This window comes from Eptesicus fuscus, chromosome 12 (assembly GCF_027574615.1).
Source record: "Eptesicus fuscus isolate TK198812 chromosome 12, DD_ASM_mEF_20220401, whole genome shotgun sequence".
Taxonomy (NCBI): domain Eukaryota; kingdom Metazoa; phylum Chordata; class Mammalia; order Chiroptera; family Vespertilionidae; genus Eptesicus; species Eptesicus fuscus.
The window spans coordinates 27,294,629-27,313,013 of record NC_072484.1 but is presented as its reverse complement, the minus strand read 5'-3'; the positions used below and the strand labels follow the sequence as shown (position 1 = coordinate 27,313,013).

Sequence of the window (18,385 nt, the reverse complement as noted above, 5' to 3'; positions counted from 1 at the left end):
GTAACCCTTGTTGACATGCAGGTGTTTAAGAAAAAATAAGAGACTAACTCCCATCCCTTTTAGGAATTGTTTATAGGCCATCACCGACCAAGCAGGCTGGGAGGGGAATGGAATTTCTTCACAAGCTTAGCAAATTGTCAGGATTGCTTCTGTACTTTTCTGATGACCTGCCCCTAACTTTGAGTGTACACGTCTAATTTCTATTTCCAAATTATATGCTTATATGACTGTTCTGGTATACTGTATGCATGATAGAATTAAAAAACAAACAAACAAACAAACAAAAAAACAGGCCCTAGCTGGTTTGGCTCAATGGATAGAGCGTGAGCCTGCGGACTGAAGGGTCCCAGGTTCAATCCTGGTCAAGGGCATGTACCTTGGTTGCAGGCACATCCCTAGTAGGGGGTGCAGCATCTTAATTTTAAAGACAAGAAAGTATTATACCAAGGGTCTCAAGCCTTCTAAATTTATCTTTCATTTCTCCCAAGACCACTTGGCTTTTTATTTTCTGTGCCTGCCCAATGCGTCAACCTTCATTTTCTCCCTCTACTGACTTTTCTTGATCTTCTCTGAACTATTCTAGCAACAGGCAACAAATCCTTGATGATACCTTTAAAAAGAATCCACTTTATTAAGTATAATTCGCATACAATAAAACACACAGATTTTAAATGTACCATTGAATACATTTTGTTGTATGCAAATTATACCTTAATAAAGCTGATTTTAAAAGGATGTCATTAGAATCTTTATCTGTAATATAACACATATGTATTATTATATTCATCCTATAAATATTAATGACATCTTCCAGTATGAAAATTCAAAAACTAAAAATATAGCAAAATAGTGTCTATTTCAGCTAAGCAGTATCAAAACAGAAACGTCTCAAGGGGGTAATAGGAACACTGGAATCCAGACTTGGCAGAAAAGAAAATATTAGCTCTCTGTTAGTTTTAAGTATGTTTTCATTGATCTTAGGAAAGAGGAAGGGAGAGGGAGAGAGATAGAAACATCAACGATGAGAGAGAAACATCAATTAGCTTCCTCCTGCACGCCCCCTACTGGGGTAGAGCCCACAACCCAGACATGTGCTCTGACCGGGAATCGAACCTACGACCTCTTGGTTCATGGGTTGACTGGCTCAACCACTGAGCCACATTGGCTGGGCTCTCTGTTCCTTGTAAACAGAAAGCAAATGATAACATGTCTCCTGGCTATCTAAAGATTTTAAATCAAAATCAGTCATGTAAGTGGTAACAAATCTTTTTCACTTGGCTAGGTAAAGACAGCTTATGAGAAATCCATGTTTTCCTAAGACCTGTTTAAAAAAACAACATTGGCGCACTCAAATTCCTAAGAAAGGGCTGATCCAACCGAAAGTGCCCATGAATCCCTTCCGGGTCTCATGAACATGCAGGTTCTATTCAGCAGGTCTCGGTGGACCCTGCATGCATAACAAACTCTATGTGATACCAGTCTGTGGCTCACACTTTTGAGTTGAAACAGCCCAGTGAAACATTAGCTCCTGGGTCAGTTCCTCCCTCCACCTACCCAAATCAAGATCAAGCCAGGGTCTATAGGGCCTTTTGAAAAACACTATTTTTAATAATAAGCAATAATTAATCCACCAGGGTCACGCCGGTTTGGTGTTTATTTGAAACTGCTCATAATTGTAAGCCTCAGAGTACCTCGAAATACACAAAATAGCTAAACATGCAATTCTGAATAGGCATAGGACAGATTTTATTTGTTTGAATCAAGTCAAAAGTTCAGAAGTAGCTCCTAATGTTTTTATGACCAGAAGGATGCCAGTGATATAATAATGCTTGTTCCTCCCCGTGCACATACGCGCATATGCAGACCCCTTGCTGGGGCAGTGCCCTGCCATGGCTATATCAGGCCTAACTACTCCCTTCCTCCTCATCAGCTTCAAGTATTGTTTATTATGTACTTACTGGGTGGTGTATTCTGTGTTAACTACTATTCTTGTGTTGCCTCCACCCTGTCAGCAATCCCATTTAGAAACGAGGAAACCCAGGATCAGAGAGGCTAGGCAACTTGCCGGAAAGCACACAGCAAGTTAGATGGTAGAGCACAGACAGAAATCTAGGTCTTTCTAACTTTAAACTCTTAACCACTATACCGGGACACATCCTTGATACTGTTGCGACACCAATATGAAATAAAACTCTTAAGAACACATGAGCTAAACTCTCCGTAGCCTTTACTAAGCATTTCTACTCATGTAAATCTTCCCCAGTGAGGAGACAATCAAGATATCACCTTCACAGACAAACTCATAACAGGGCATTGAGCTGTTTGACTCTAACAGCTTTACAATTTCTAAAATGCTATGATTTGGAGTTTAGTTATTTAAAAACGTTTTGTCCATAAAGAAAATAACCTGTCTTTTAAGGCGAGTCCATGAGCAATCACACATAAAGGTCTTTTCTTTCCTTACCTGGGCAATCAAAACACTTCGCACTGAGGCAACAGATGGTGATTCCCTCACAACAAACCCAGGCTAAAATTAGACAATCTGGTTTTCCCACATTCCTACCCTATCTTTCCGCGCCTTCATTTTTATTGAATTTCTCATCTGCAGCAAGCTGCTACTTGTTGAGCAGAGCAGCGAACTTCAACCGTGAAAGGGCATCTTAGAGGCCAGGACAAGAAGCAAGGCCACCAGCAGAAATGCCTGCTGGGGTGAAGCCCAGCTGCCTCCCTCCTCCTGTCCTTCAGAGAAAATGCAGGAACGAGAGTGAGACAGAGGGACAGGGGGTGGGGGGGAGGCAGAAAAAAAAGAAAACGAGGAAGGCAGACAGACCAGAAAACGATACAAAGGATAATAGGTTGATTAGACAGACAGATGATAGATAGGTAGATATGGGCAAGAGCCTCCACGCTCTCCCTGGAAGATCAGAGTGTGCGTTTCGGAAGGCCTATCTTTTGTCAATTCTGCAGGGTCCGGGGTCCCGGGTGGATAGTGGGTAGGTGGAAACCCGCCCTCCCTCCCCCCCATGAAGGCAGCACCCACGGCTGGACAGTTTACTTTGCGTGGCGCGCTGCGCAAGGCTGCAGAAGGTTGCCGCACGCCAAGGACGTTATTTTTAATTCAACAGCCATTTAAGTGAAAGCGCGCTGGAGAGAGTCAGGGGGCCAGGGGTCCGAGGGATCGCGTGGCCCACCTGAGCCGCCCCTCCCTACCGGTCTGCCGCCCCCTCTAGCCCTAGCCCCGTGGCACCCACCTTCTTTCTCGGAGCCGGTGGCGTGCAGCCTCGCAGACCTGCACGTGGAGGGTGGCGCCCCTAGAGGCCAGGACCGAGGCCACCCAGGCGGAGTCGGGGCGGGCTCTGGGGGCGCACGGTCGCGGCTGCAGCTCCGCTGGGCTGCGGACGCCGGGGGAGGATGCACGGGACCTCCCGCCGAGGCGCGGCGCCCGCCCCCAGCCGGACGCTGCGAGGCGGGTGCACAGTTCCCGCCCCGCGGCCTCAGGGGCACTGCGGCCGGCGCCCGGCTCGGCAGGCGAGGGCACGCTCAGCGCCGGGCCTGCCGGGTCTCGCTCCCGGGAGAGGAGGCGCGCTCCGCAGCCTTTTTAAAGGGCAAAAGGTGGTCCGAGGGCTGCTACGCGGCGGGAGGGCGGCGGGGTTGCGGGGTGGGTGGTGTGTGTGAGAGGGGAACCTGGGACACGCGCTTACTCCCTGCTCCGACCGTGCCACCTCTCATCCCGCCCCCTTAGACCGCCTTCCGTTCTCCCGGCTCCCCGGGCTCTCCCCGGGCGAACACAGGTTATTAAAGCCCGGCTCCTTTCCCCTGCCCTCCAGGTACGGCCGTCACTCACACCCCGGGGAACGCCCCGGCCCGGAGACTCCCAGCCCCAGGCCAGAAACTCCCCTTTAAAGAGCCTGGAGGCCCCTGATCGCAGGTGGGAGAAACGAAGGCGGCGCGTCTCTGAGTAAGAGGGTGATGTAAACCCCCCTCCCCCGCCAGGAGGGTGAGGCGCCCAAACTACGCACAATGGAAGACCCCGGGCACCCTAAGGGCGCGCCCCAAGCGGAAGTCTGGGGTGGCTCACCCCAGATTCACCACCCAGCCCGCCGGCTGGTCACCTTCCTGTCGGATTCACTTCCCAAGGGAGCGGGAAGGGTGGGTGACTTTGGGGAATTTACACAACCTCTCCACGCCTTCTTCGTTCACATTACACACATTTGTTGAGTGTTTATTTTGTGCCGGGCCTTGAGCTGAGCTCAGAGGATACGCTGTTTTTTTGTTGTTGTTTTTTTAACACAACACTGTTTTTATTTATTTATTTTTTAATATATTTTTATTGATTTCAGAGAGGAAGGACGAGGGAGAGAGAGATAGAAACATCAATGATGAGAGAGACTCATCGATCGGCTGCCTCCTGCACGGCACTGGGGATGGAGTCTGCAACCTGGGCATGTGCCCTTGACTGGAATCGAACCCGGGACCCTTCAGTCCACAGGTCGACGCTCCATCCACTTAGCCACACCAGCTAGGGCAGGATACGCTGTTTTTAAAGCAGACATGGAAATTACAGTGAACTCATCTGTAAAATGGGTGGAGGGATGGACTGCGCACCTCCATTCCATGGGGAATTTCATGCAGTATAACACAGGCTTTAGCGATTCACATCAAGTGCATAAAGCTTGCCACAGCGTAAACACAAATTTAAAATGTGGTGAAATTTAGAATTGGAATCCTTATTTTTGCTTGTACATCATCATAGTCATTATTGTCGTTTTGAAAGTATTTTACAAGGTTATTTGAACACTTGTCAGCACATAATGAAAATCTGAAAACTGAATATCCTAATTTGGTAGAGTTTCTCAACTCTGGGAATGGGGTCACTTGTCATCTGGTCCCACAACTGTCATCTGGTCCCAGTCTCTACATGCCCAGCACGGACTTAACAAATATGCTTTTATCTTGAGCATAAAGAGTCTAAAAGTTTTACTTTCTGGAGACTGCTCATGGCTGAATGGAACATGGACTGTCTTCAAGATCTTAGTTGTGGTCTTGAAGTAGTAATGGCTTTATTTACATCACATTGGTTTCTCATTTTAGTTGAAAATATCTGGGTTGTGCTAAAGAATTTAACTGGTTTTACGTTTTTGCTTGGCCGAAGTTTTTAATTGAAATAATACATATATATGTTTATTATATATTATGTATTTATTACATATAATCTATACTAATAAAAGAGAAACATGCAAATTGGCCGTACCTTCGTGACGCCCACCAGCCAATCAGGAGTGAGTATGCAAATTAATCTCATTGCCTCTGACAGTAGGGAGGAGGCAGCTCCCAGCACGGCCTACTTGGCCATCGCTGCAGTGACCTGGGAGCAGGCAAGCTGGCCTGCTTGGTGTCACTGCGGCGACCCGGGAGCAGGCAAGCTCAGCAGTAGGCAGCACCCAGCACAGCCTCAGCGGCCTGGGAGCAGTGAAGTGCAGCCTGCAGGCAGCACCCAGCATGGCCTGCTTGGCAGTTGTCTTGGTGTGGAGCAGGCAGGCCCCGCAGAGAGCAGAGAACCATGGGGAGAAGGCCTAAGCTGACAGTAGGACATCTCCTGAGGGCTCCCGGATTGGAGAGGGTGCAGGTCAGGCTGAGGGACACTCCCCCTAGCCCCCCATGCACGAATTTCGTGCACCAGGCCTCTAGTTATCTATATGAAAGAGCACATATTATGAATATACAACTGATGAATTTTCATATAATGAACAAATTTGTGTATTGTTTTTAAAGTGTTTAATTGAAATATATGTATTTATTATATATTACACTAGAGGCCCAGTGCACGAAATTCATGCATGGGGGGGTGGTGGAGGAGAGCCCCTCAGCCTGGCCTGCACCCTTTCGCAATCTGGGACCGCTGGCTCCTAACTGCTCGCCTGCCTGCCTCATCACCCCTAACCACTCTGCCTGCCTTGTCTCATTGCCCCTAACTGCTGGCCTGCCTGCCTGATCACCCCTAACCACTCTGCCTGCCTGCCTGATCACCCCTAACCACTCTGCCTGCCTGCCTGATCACCCCTAACCTCTCTGCCTGCCTGCCTGATTGCCCCTAACTGCCTCTACATTGGCCCCCGCCACCGTGGCTTCGTCCGGAAGGATGTCTGGAATGATGTCCAGAGGTCGTTCGGCTGTCTGGTCTAATTAGCATATTTCGATTTTATTATTATAGATATTTATTTATGAAAGAGTACAAATCATCAATATACAGCTGATGAATTTTCACAAACTGTGTATTGAGTGTCCAGATCAAGACACAGGACATTACCAGTCCCCAGAAGTCTAGTTTCTCTTCCTGTTACTGCCATCCCCCACCAAGAGTAAACATCATCTTGACTTCTAACTCCCTAGAAGGGTTCTGCCAATCTTTGTGCCATATATAAATGCCGTTGGATGACATGTACTATTTTGTGTCTGGTTTCTTTTGTTCAGGGTTATGTTTTTGAATTTCATCCATATTGTGTGTTCTTGGATTTTTTTTTAAACTTACTACCTGTGAAACAGGTACAACCCATCCATTTCCTAAGGTCTCAGGTTAGAAGTAGATTAAGAAGTGTATTCTGGACTTCAACATTTCATATATACATAAATAAGCAATACTCATCTTTTCTTCATCTTAAAAAACAAGTACAACCAATACTTTGAGCCAGTTATTTAATTAATCTACACATATAAATCAAGCAATGAATTAGCTTATTTATTCATTCAACCATTATGTTCCTGTGAAATAGACATCATAATATGCACTGAAAATATTAAGATGAACTAGCACAGACTTTGTCTTCAGGTCATAACTCTGATGCTAAGGAATTCAGAAGCGGGCCATCTTCTTTCTGCAGGTGTGCGGAGTGGTGAGGAGTATGACAAAAGGCTTCAGAAAGGAGGTGATTAAAAAAAAACCACACCTTATTTACTTATTTATAGAGAGGAGGGGAGAGGGATAGAGAAAGAGAAACATCGATGGAAGAGGAACATCGTTGATTGGCTGCCTCCTACACACACCCCTACTGGGGATTGAGCCCACAACCTGGCCCAAATCAAACTGGTGACCTCTTGGTTCCTGGGTCGATGCTCAACTGCTGAACCACACCAGCAGGGCAAGGAGGTGATTTTTGAGATGGAATTTGAAGTGTTGGCGAACAGCTTGATAGTTGCCTGTAACAACCTGTAGTCTCTAGAAAAGTGTTAGGTATTATTGCTTCTCAGAAGAGGTGGAGGATAAAGAGAAGCTATATCTCTTGACCTCAAAGTTTTACATGTGCAAATATTAAAACAATAACTATTGTCAGATACCCATATCCTGAAAAACTGACCTGATAGTATCCTCAAAAGATCAGTTAGTCATGTTTGCATTATTATATGGGATGTGAGTAGATTGGGCTGGACAAGAGACATGGCCATGTTCTTCATTCACTGGACAGAAAGGGGATATAGACAAGGAGAGGGACTTAGAAAGGTCCAGTTACTTTAACTTGTTAAACAAAAGCGACTTTCTTCCTGTAACACCTTCCCACTTCCACTGGACACACCTCAGAATTTAAAAAAATGCTGCGTTAGAGAGAATGAAAAAGCTTCTGGGAGGAGAAAAGAGGAGGAGTTTTTTTTTTTTTTTTAATTGATGTTTTTATTTGACAAAGCAGCATTATCCGATGTAAGTTTTAAAATTGAGTACTTAGCTTATAAACACACTGAGAGTCTGGCAACTAAGAAATGGCAGCGCTTGCACTTGTGTTTATGGAGAACATGTTGCGTTCAGTGCAAAGAAGCAGAATGTGCCTATTATAGCTCCACCCTCCTTTCCAGCTGGGTGGATAACAAGCACTTTCTATGCCCAGGCAAGTTCTATAATTTTCTGCTTGCGAGGGTGGAGAGGGTGTGTCCTGATGTATCTATCCGAACAAGATGAAGAAGGGTGAGGAAGAGCAAAGAAAAGTAAGAAGGCCTTGCTGGAGGCCATGGTGCTGGAGTCACCGTTGAGATTGAGAGGAGTAGGAAAAATGGTCTCTCCTTCCCCTCTTTCTCTCTTCTTCCTTTGCATCCATCTCCATCAAAGGGTACAAAGGATCATACCTGATGTAGGATATATACACTGATAATTAAGTCTTCCACCTCTCTTGATTATAAAGTTTCCTTTCTTGGAGAAAGCTGTCATCAGTTTCCTTTGGAACCTCCCAGAGATAGTTTATGCATATAGACTAATTATGCAGGCAATAGTATTTTATAGATACTGTTTTGCCTTTTGCTTTTCTCACTTTAAAATACCTTGGTAATTGTAGTGGATATCAGTCATATTTGTGGCTGCCTATTATCCTTGGAAAGTCCCAGTCTTAAATCAGAACTCCAATTCCCAAGATTTCTTATAGCCAGGACATGGGCCTACCTCCTAGACTTTGTCACTCAGATACACTCAGGCACAGCTTTAATTTGGAAGTGAATGAAATGTGGAGAGAGGATGTACTTGAAGTTTCTATCCAATAATCATAGGCAAGAATCACTGATGAATTTTAAAATTAGTGAGTAAAAATATGATGAGAAACAGGATATTTGTAGCCTCAAAATATCTCCCTGCTAAGTATTTGTCAATTACATAGGGAAAGATAGCAACATGAACGTGGAGGAAAATGCAGATATCACCTTAAACAAGTGATCAAAATGAACATACCTCATCTGGAATAATGCATATTGACTTCACACACCTCCTGATATGATGCACTGAGAAGGACAATAGCATCACTTCCATGTTGTTCCTGCCCAAATTACATAACCTCAATTTAATCGTAAGAAAATATCAGACAAACCTATATTGGAGGACATCCTATATAATAAAAGCCTAATATGCTAAGTGTCCAACTGATGTTTCGATTGTTCGACCAGTCACTATCATGCGCACTGACTACCAGGGGGCAGACACTCTGACCAGTAGGTTAGCTTGCTGCTGGGGTCCGGCCTATCGGGACTGGGTGAGACAGGCCCGACATGCCCTGGAGCCCTACTGTGGTCCCTCCCTGGCCTCTAAAATATTTCTTCTAATTAATTTCCTTTCAATGTGCATGACTCCGTGCACCGGGCCTCTAGTTCTACAAAATAAATTTCTAATACTCATCAGAAGTGTCAAGGTCATGAGAGAGAGAAAAACTGAGGAACTCTCTGAGATCAGAGGAGACTAAAAAGACATGACTACTAAATGCCATGTGAGATCCTGGACTGAATACTGGAACAGAGAAAGGACTTCAGTGGGAAAGCCTGTGAAATTTGAATAGGGCAGTAAATTAGTTAACAATATTGTATTAACACTAATTTCCTGGTTTCTATCATTGTATTGTGGTTATGTATGATGTTAACAAGAGGAAGCTGGGTGTAGATTCTTTGTGTACGATTTTTGCAATTTTCCTGTAAGTGTGAAATTATTTAAAACAGGAGGTTGGGAAGGAGGGGGAAAGGGAAGGAAGAGAATAGGAGCATATGCTAACCCTGAAGCAGCTCACCAAGAAGGTAAGGAGGATTGGCGGCTCTGGAGCCAGCCATGACCTTCCAATGAGTGGAGGGAGGGAAGACCATGTACAGCTGATTGTTCTTGTAACCCACATTTTTCAAACTGGGTGGGCACTATTCTTACCCCTGGCAATGACTACATAACATCATGTTTTCAAGTTTTGGAGATTGATGAATCTGTGTTCACCTGCTGGTACTGCTGACACTTAATAGATCAGAGGGCTTGGGCATGTTTTAGTTTGGTTTTGCTTCTATAAAGTAGGAATAATAATACCCAACTCATAAGGTCCTGTGAAATGAGACAATGTTTGTAAAGCTCTCAGGACAGAACCTGAAACATGGTAAATGTTCAGTAAATAGTAGGGTAATAAATACATAAAAAAGAGTGGGGGTATTCTCATCTGATAGAGAGGAGGAATTAGAGACTCCTAGAATGTTGCATCTCATGACAGGGAGGTAGAACTGCACTCACCTGTCCTCCTAGCTTGCTCACAGGTAAGGGAGAGTAACCCATAGGAATTTATTTACTTTCTCAGAATGCACCCCAGGGAAAATGTGATAGTCTATACCCAGGTTAGTGGGAAAAAAGAACATGTTAAGTGACTTTCTTCTAAAAAAATCCAGAATGCTGAGAGTGATAATGGTTGTATTTCTTTATTTTTCTAAATCTAACTTAGTCTATTGATTTTTGGTTAAAGATGGTTGGCCAGCTACTCATATATACCTCTTCTCTCTAATTGAGTCCCTGATAAAGATAACAGTATAGGAATAAAAGTATATAAACTTACAATGACAAAGGTAACAGGAGAAAGGCCATCAGCCAATGAGAGATTTTAAGAATTTTCTAGAAGCTAGAAAATTGAATAAGGAGTGATTAGTAATGAAGCAGGACAGTGAAATTCATAGTCTAGGAGTATGTGAAAATGGGGATGTAACTGAGGCTTTCTAGAATATTCTCAGAGAAACTCAGGACTTGAAAATGCCAGGTAAGACAGAAAGTGGAAGTGAGCTGTGTTGTCAAAAATAATGGAATGGATAGAGAGTCTCTATACAGAACACAATCCTCCCCACCGCCCCCATCACATGTAGGGTGAGTGTGTAGCTGCCTCCACCCAACTAGCTAAAATCCAGAGGCCTCTACTCTGTAGAAGCTAAATTTCTCCTTTGAAAAGGCAACTTTTATATAAAGGCCAACTTCCCATCCAGTTACCCTGAAGCAAAGCTTACCAGTGAAACCTTGGACACTGAGCTCCCAAACAAATTTAAAAACAACAACAACTCCTCATTGTCAAACATTTGAAGAAATTCTCCACTATGTGAGGCAAAATTAAAAACAGTTATTTAACTTATATTTTTCCAGTTTTATTGAGATATAACTGGCAGGCAAAATTTAATATAGAAGAAAATGAGTTAAAAAGTTAAGAAACCTAGAGAATCAATATAAGAGAAAAGCAAAAACAGAGTGGAATAAATTATCACAGAAATATGAAAAACCACCTAGAGATGAGGAACATGAATCTCCAGTTTAAAGAGTCATTTAATATCCACCAAGTGAATAAGAAATAGCTACACCAAAGTACAGCATTGTGAAATGTAAGATCACCATAGAAAAAAAACCAAATCTAGATGCTTTAAGTAAGAAAAAAAAGGTTGCTCCAAAGGAACCCAAATCTACATTCTATACCCAGCAAGACTATCAACCAAGATATTTTCAGACATGCTAGGACTCAGAAATTTAATTCTTACATATCCTGTCTTAGAAACATTCTCAGTGATGAGCTATGAAGCAAGTGACCGTAAAAAAGTAAGTATAACTTTTTCAAGTTCAAAAATTAATAAGTAACCAAAGCAAATAAGACTAATTGTGGTTATGAGATAGAAAGCAAACATTGTGAATGTGGTAAAACAGGAGAGATGTTTGTCTTCTTCCGGTTCCTGACACAGAGCTTCTAAAACCCTTTAGTTTCCTGAGTGATAAGGGTGACAGGAGTGTCTTTTGTTCTAATGTGGTGACTATTGGCGGGCCCCTAGGTAGCTTCAGGATGGAGGCTGGTCTCTAGGAAGACTGGGGCTTGATTAAAATCTTGGACTTGCAGCACCACCCTCTATTCTACAGGGCGGTGAGAGAGGCTGGAGTTAATCGCTGACTCCCACAATCATGCCCACAGAAGGAAACCTCTTTAAAAACCCTTAAACAGTGGGTTTTGGAGAGCTCCTGAGCTGGTGAACACACCTATATGCTAGGAAGATGGTGCACCCTACGTCCAAGATTTCAACAAATTCTGCACGCGAGACCACTCTGAACCTCACCCTAAGGTCCTCATCACCTGCTTGTTCATTTGTATCCTTTATAATTAAGTGATATAGTAAGCAGCATTTTCCTGAGTTCTGTGAGTTGTTGGAGCAAATTATTGAGCCTTGAGGGAGGGGGGTTTTGGGAACTCCTGACTTTGTAGCCAAGTAGGACAGAAGTTTGAGTAACCTGGGGTCCTAATTCAAATGCAACTGGCATCTGAAGTGAGGGCAGTCTTGTGGGATTGCATTCTTAAACTATGGAGTCTGTCACTGACTCCAGGGAGGTAGTGTCATAACTGAATTGAATTGAATTAAATGGACTTGAAGGACACCCAGTTGGTGTCAGAGAATCAGAATTGGTTGGAGAAAAAAAAATCCTGTAGTCACCCTCAACAGTGCCAAAATAAAGGTACAGTGACAGAATTTGGGGTGGAAGAAAAGGGAAAAGATGTTAGCAAATGTTAGCGGTGCTAAGACACCCATATTACAATATGGGGTACCAAGAGATATGGTTGATAAACAAGTAATCAAAATGTTAGTATACTACTTGAAGTAACAAAAATAACCAAGAGAAGAACTAAAATAGAAATGAATCTAGATATACCTATATTAGGAGGTGAGAATTATTTAAGAGAACTGAATACTCATTGGTTATAGCTGGAAGTCCACAGATGATGGAAATTAAGAATTGGCAGTAGAGACATATTATATGTAGCCAATTCTCATTATTCATGGGAGTATGTTCCATAAAGTATCCATGAACACTGAATTAGCCAATGTTGCTGCTATGGGAAATATATACACACACAACATATCTCACATAGATTACAATCTTAAATCTAAAAACAACTCATTCTGGTAGATTCTATATTTAAAAATATTCTGAGGTTCAGAAGTGTGAAGTGACTGACCTGAAGCCACCCCATTAATAGATGCTGGAGTTGGGATTCAAACTCCTGTCTACGTGGCATTGCCTGCTGGTCACCATCCTCTGGTTATCTCTGTGAGAGCTGAAACAAGAAGGTGGAGTGTTGCTCTAGCCAGTTTGGCTCAGTAGATAGAGTGTTGGCCCAAGGACTGAAGGGTCCTGGGTTTGATTCCAGTCGAGGGCACGTACCTCGGTTGCAGGCTTGATCTCTGATGTGTCTCTCTTATGTCGATGTTTCTCTCTCTCTGTCTCTCCCTCTCCCTTCCACTCTCTAAAAACCAATGGAAGGATCTCAATACCAGATATCAAGCTGTATTACAAAGCCATTGTTCTCAAAAATGCCTAGTACTGGCACAAGAATAGACATAAAGACCAATGGAATAGAATAGAGAACCCAGAAATCGACCCAAATCACTATGCTCAATTAATATTTGACAAAGGAGGCAAGAGCATACAATGGAGTCAAGACAGTCTCTTCAACAAACAGATACATGCGAAAAAAAATGAAACTAGACCACCAACTTACACCATACACAAAAATAAACTCAAAATGGATAAAGGACTTAAACGTAATATGGGAAACCATAAAAATCTTAGAGGAATCCACAGGCAGCAAAATCTCAGACATATGCCGAAGCAATATCTTCACCAATACAGCTCTAGGGCAATGGAAACTAAAGAGAAAAGAAACAAATGGGACTACATCAAAATAAAAAGCTTCTGCACAGCAAAAGAAACCATCAACAAAACAACAAGAAAGCCCACTGCATGGGAGAACATATTTGCCAATGTTATCTACAATAAGGGTTTAATCTCCAAAATTTACAGAGAACTCATACAACTTAACAAAAGGAAGATAAACGATCCAATCAAAAAATGGGCAAAGGACCTAAATAGACACTTTTTGAAAGAGGACATACAGAAGGCCCAGAGACATATGAAAACATGCTCAAAGTCACTAATCATCCGAGAGATGCAAATCAAAACAACAATGAGGTACTATCTCACACCTGTCAGAGTGGTTATCATCAACAAATCAACAAATGACAAGTGCTGGCGAGGATGTGGAGAAAAAAGAACCCTCTTGAACTGCTGGTGGGAATGCAGACTGGTGCACCCACTATGGAAGACAGTATGGCATTCCCTCAAAAAATTAAAAATGGAACTTCCATTTGACTGAGTAATCCCACTTCTAAGAATATATCCCAGCCCTAACCGGTTTGGCTCAGTGGATAGAGCGTCATCCTGCGGACTGAAAGGTCCCAGGTTTGATTCTGGTCAAGGGCATGTACTTTGGTTGTGGGCACATATCCAGTAGGAGGTGTGCAGGAGGCAGCTGATCGATGTTTTGCTCTCATTGATGTTTCTAACTCTCTATCCCTCTCCCTTCCTCTCTGTAAAAAAATCAATAAAATATATTTAAAAAAAGAATATATCCCAAGAAATCAGAAACACCAGTCAGAAAGGATATATGCATCCATATGTTCATAGCAGCACAATTTACAATAGCTAAGATTTGGAAACAGCCTAAGTGCCCATGAGCAGATGAGTGGAATAAAAAACAGTGGTACATCTACACAATGGAATACTATGCTGCTGTAAAAAGGAAGGAACTCCTACCATTTGCAACAGCATGGATGGACCTGGAGAGCATTATGCTAAGCGAAATAAGTCAGTCAGAGAAAGATAAATATCATATGATTTCACTCATTTGTGCAATATAATGAACAACATAAACTGATGAACAAAAACAGATCCAGAGACAGAGAAGCATTGATCAGATGCTCAAACCTCAGAGGGAAGGTAGGGGAGGCTGGGGATAAGGGGGAGAGATCAACCAAAGGACTTATATGCATGCATATAAGCATAACCAATGGACACAGACACCAGGGGGGTGAGGGCATGAGCCGGGGGGACAATGGGAGGAAAAGGACACATATGTAATACCTTAATCAATAAAGAAAGAAAAAAAAATGGAAAAATAACCTTGAGTGAGGATGAACAAGAAGAAGGTGGAGTGTTGTTCCATCTCAGAAGTTGGGCACGAGCATGTCAGAATTGACCCAGATATTTTTGCTGCCCACCATGAAAGTGCCACAGTATTGATTTTGTAGTTACAAATACATTTAGCCAGTAGGGGAACTCACAAATAGGGAATCTGTGAATACTGAGGCTCGACTCTAGAGGTAAAGATTTAACAACCAGAGAAAGAGCTGAAAGAATAAGAAGTGGTTGCCTCTGGCGAACAGAACGCTGGATGGCAAGGAGCAGGGTATGGAACTGTAGAGAAACATCAATCCGTTCGTTGCCTTCCATATGAGCCCCAACCAGGGATTGAACCTGCAACTCAGGTATGTGCCCCAACCAGGAATCAAACCGGCAGCCTTTCAGGGCATAGGACGATGCTCAACCAACTGAGGCACTCTGGTTGGGCAAAATATTTTAAAATTGCCCTACCTGAGAAACCAAGATGGCGGCATAGGTTAAACACCTAACCTACAGCCGGGCACAACAATTTCAAAAATACAACTAAAAGTCAAAACGGACATCATCCAGAACCACAGGAAAGCTGGCGGACTGAAATGCCCACAACTAGAAGGAAAGAGAAAACCACAAGGATAATCAGAGGAGCCGTAAAATCCTGAGGTATGGAGATGCGGGTGGAGACACGAGCAAGCGTGTGCGGGGAGGACGGAGCCGGAGAGGAAGGGGCGGCTGATGGCCTGGCCGGCGTTCACTAGCAGGAAGGAGATAAAAGCTCCAGATTGCGCTGAACACCAGCTCCGACTGCACTGAACCCCAGTTCCGGGCGAAACCCTGGGAAGCCAGGCGCACGCTGGGGGAATGAATCTGGGCTGTGGGGTGCAGGCACAGAGGAGCGGCAGAAGGCAGAGCTCCAGAGGCGCGCACGGGAAGGTGCGCAGAGAAGGGACTGATGCCTGTGCCGCTGAAGCGCCAGACTGCGCTGAGACCCAGTTCCAACTACACTGAAACCCAGTTCCAGGCGAGAATCTGGGAATCCAGATTCATTAGGGGAGAGACTAGACTGTTTGGCAGCTGGCAAAACTCCAGGGCGCGTTTCTCTCAGAGGTGTTTGCAAGGAGTACAGAGGGACACAGACACAGGAACCTCATAGGGCGGGGCTGACAGGAAGCCATGGTTGTAGGCTCCACCCTGTAACTCCGCCCCATCCAAGCTGAGAACAGAGGCTTTTCCCTGCTGAGTACCTCAGGCAGTAGCTGACCTACACTACATTGGAGACCCAGAAACGAGAGCATCTAGTGGTCGGTGTGAGATGACACCAGATTTCAACCACTTGCATAAGGGATACATTCAGGAGGCAGACTCAGTGAGCGCCAAAGCATTGCTGCACCAAGATCCGGCCCATAAACATGTCTCCTGCACAGCAACTTTTCCTATATAGACAAAGAGGGTCCTCACTGCCAATTGGCCTGGAGGACAATTCCTCCCAGTGACACCAACAACAATCAAGACTTAACTATACAAAGGAGGACCAAGATGGAGGCATAGGGCGGAAGCCTGATCGTTGCCTACCACAACAATTTTGAGACTACGACGGGAGAGCAGAGCAGACACCATCCAGAACCACCGGAGGGCTGGCTGAGCAGATGCTCTACAACTAGTATAAAAGAGAGGGGTACGCGGGATGATGCTGATGCCGGTGACCCAAAGTCCACACTTTAAGAACTACGGCTCAGGTGACACAATGGCGGCCTGGAACGTGCTCGGCGAAGTTCCCCCGGCGGTCTCCAGCTGAGGGGACGGCTCCACTCGCTGCCGAGCACGGACAGACGAGCCCCTGGGAGACATGGGGTGGGAGACTCCGCGCTTGCTGACCTCCGAGTCCTTCAAGAATCTCAACGCCCCGGAAGTGGCCAGGTGCGCACGCTCGGTGACCGGCCACCGCTGCAGACCCAAGGGCTGACGCAGCGACACCGGACCAGCCCGCCGCCGCGCACCGGGCACACCGGAGCTTCGCCGAGCCTGCCGCCCAACGAGTTCTGCGGCAGCTGCCCTGGAGCTCTGAGAAAATGACCGAAGGAATTGCTGAGAGGGAATTGACCAACAGGAATTGGGATCAAGAAGACGAAACCCCGCTGAGACCCGGGTCCAGGCGAGGCTGCGAGCCTCTGGGCTCAGGTGTGGTCACAAGCCCTTGGGTCTAGGTGAGGCCTCACGCCCCTGGGTCTGGGTGAGGCCACACGCCCCTGGGTCCAGGTGAAGCTGGATTCCGGGTTCGGGTGAGGCCATGTGCCCCTGGGTCCGGGTGAAGCTGAATCCTGGGTCCGGGTGAGGCCGTGTGCCCCTGGATCCGGGTAAGGCTGGGTTCCGGGTCCGGGTGAGGCCGTGCGCCCCTGGATCTGGGTGAGACCACGCGACCAGGGGTCTGGGAGAGGTCACGCGCCCCTGGGTCCGGGTGAGGCCGTGTGCCCCTGGATCCGGGTGAGGCTGGGTCCCGGGCCCGGGTGAGGCCATGTGCCCCTGGGTCCGGGTGAGGCCACGCGCCCCTGGGTCTGGGTGAGGCTGGAGCCCAGGTCCGGGTGAGGCCATGTGTCCCTGGATCCGGGTGAGGCTGGGTCCCGGGTCCGGGTGAGGCCACGCGCCCCTGGGTCTGGGAGAGGCCACGCGCCCCTGGGTCCGGGTGAGGCCATGTGTCCCTGGATCCGGGTGAGGCCTCGTGCACCTAGGTCCGGGTGAGGCCACGCGCCCCTGGGTCTGGGAGAGGCCATGCGCCCCCGGGTCCAGGTGAGGCCATGTGTCCCTGGATCCGGGTGAGGCTGGGTCCCGGGTCCGGGTGAGGCCTCGTGCCCCTGGGTCTGGGAGAGGCCACGCGCCCCTGGGTCCGGGTGAGGCCATGTGTCCCTGGGTCCGGCCGAGACCAAACCAGAGGGAGTCGGACCTCCGTTACCACCATTTGTCCACCATCCAGAGCTGAGGGGTCAGTGCTGACATGTATACATAAGGAACTGGTGGACATTGAAATTGGGTCTCTAAAGAACTGTTGGTCCAGAAAGAAACTCACTACAGACTGATTCATTTGCCTGTCAGCATAACTATTATTGCTCGTCTCACATTCAGTTCTTATAAGTATATCTCTAAGGACACATGATCTCGTTCATCTAGGGGAAATGATGAACAACATAGACTGATGAACAAGAACAGAACCAGAAACAAGGAGGCATCGATCGGACTATTGGGCTATCGATCGCTCAGAGGGAGGATAGGGGATGTTGGGGGGAGGGGGGAGAGATCAACCAAAGGACTTGTGTACATGCATATGAGCCTATCCAACGGTTAAGTTCAACAGGGGGTTGGGGCATCCGTGGGGAGGGGTGTGGGATGGGAATGGGGGGATGAGGACAACTATGTGACACCTTAATCAATAAAGAAATTAAAAAAAATAAAATAAAATTGCCCTACCTATACAGACAATAGGGTGGTGAAGGCCTTGGGCAGGGGGCGGGGGCAGGCTAGAAGGGGTCAATGGGGGGAAAAAGGGGACATGCAATACTTTCAACAATAAAGATTAAAAAAAAAAGAAAGAAAGAAAACTACCCATATGAAAGTAAAAAAAAAAAATTGCCCGACCAGTGTGGGCATTGACCTATG

The 18,385-nt window shown here is 45.8% G+C and overlaps 1 protein-coding gene across 2 annotated transcripts in view; it reads right to left on the bottom strand.

The window, feature by feature from the left end:
- Positions 1-3,590, bottom strand: part of FERMT1 (FERM domain containing kindlin 1) — a 34,282-nt gene extending 30,692 nt beyond the window's left edge. Inside the window, exon 1 of one of the 2 annotated variants that reach the window (XM_028144764.2) lies at positions 3,252-3,590. The gene's annotated coding sequence lies outside the window, so the exon portion shown is untranslated. The remainder of the gene's footprint in view (positions 1-3,251) is intronic. The other variant, XM_008141074.3, reaches the window with a different exon arrangement.
- Positions 3,591-18,385: the final 14,795 nt, after the last annotated feature.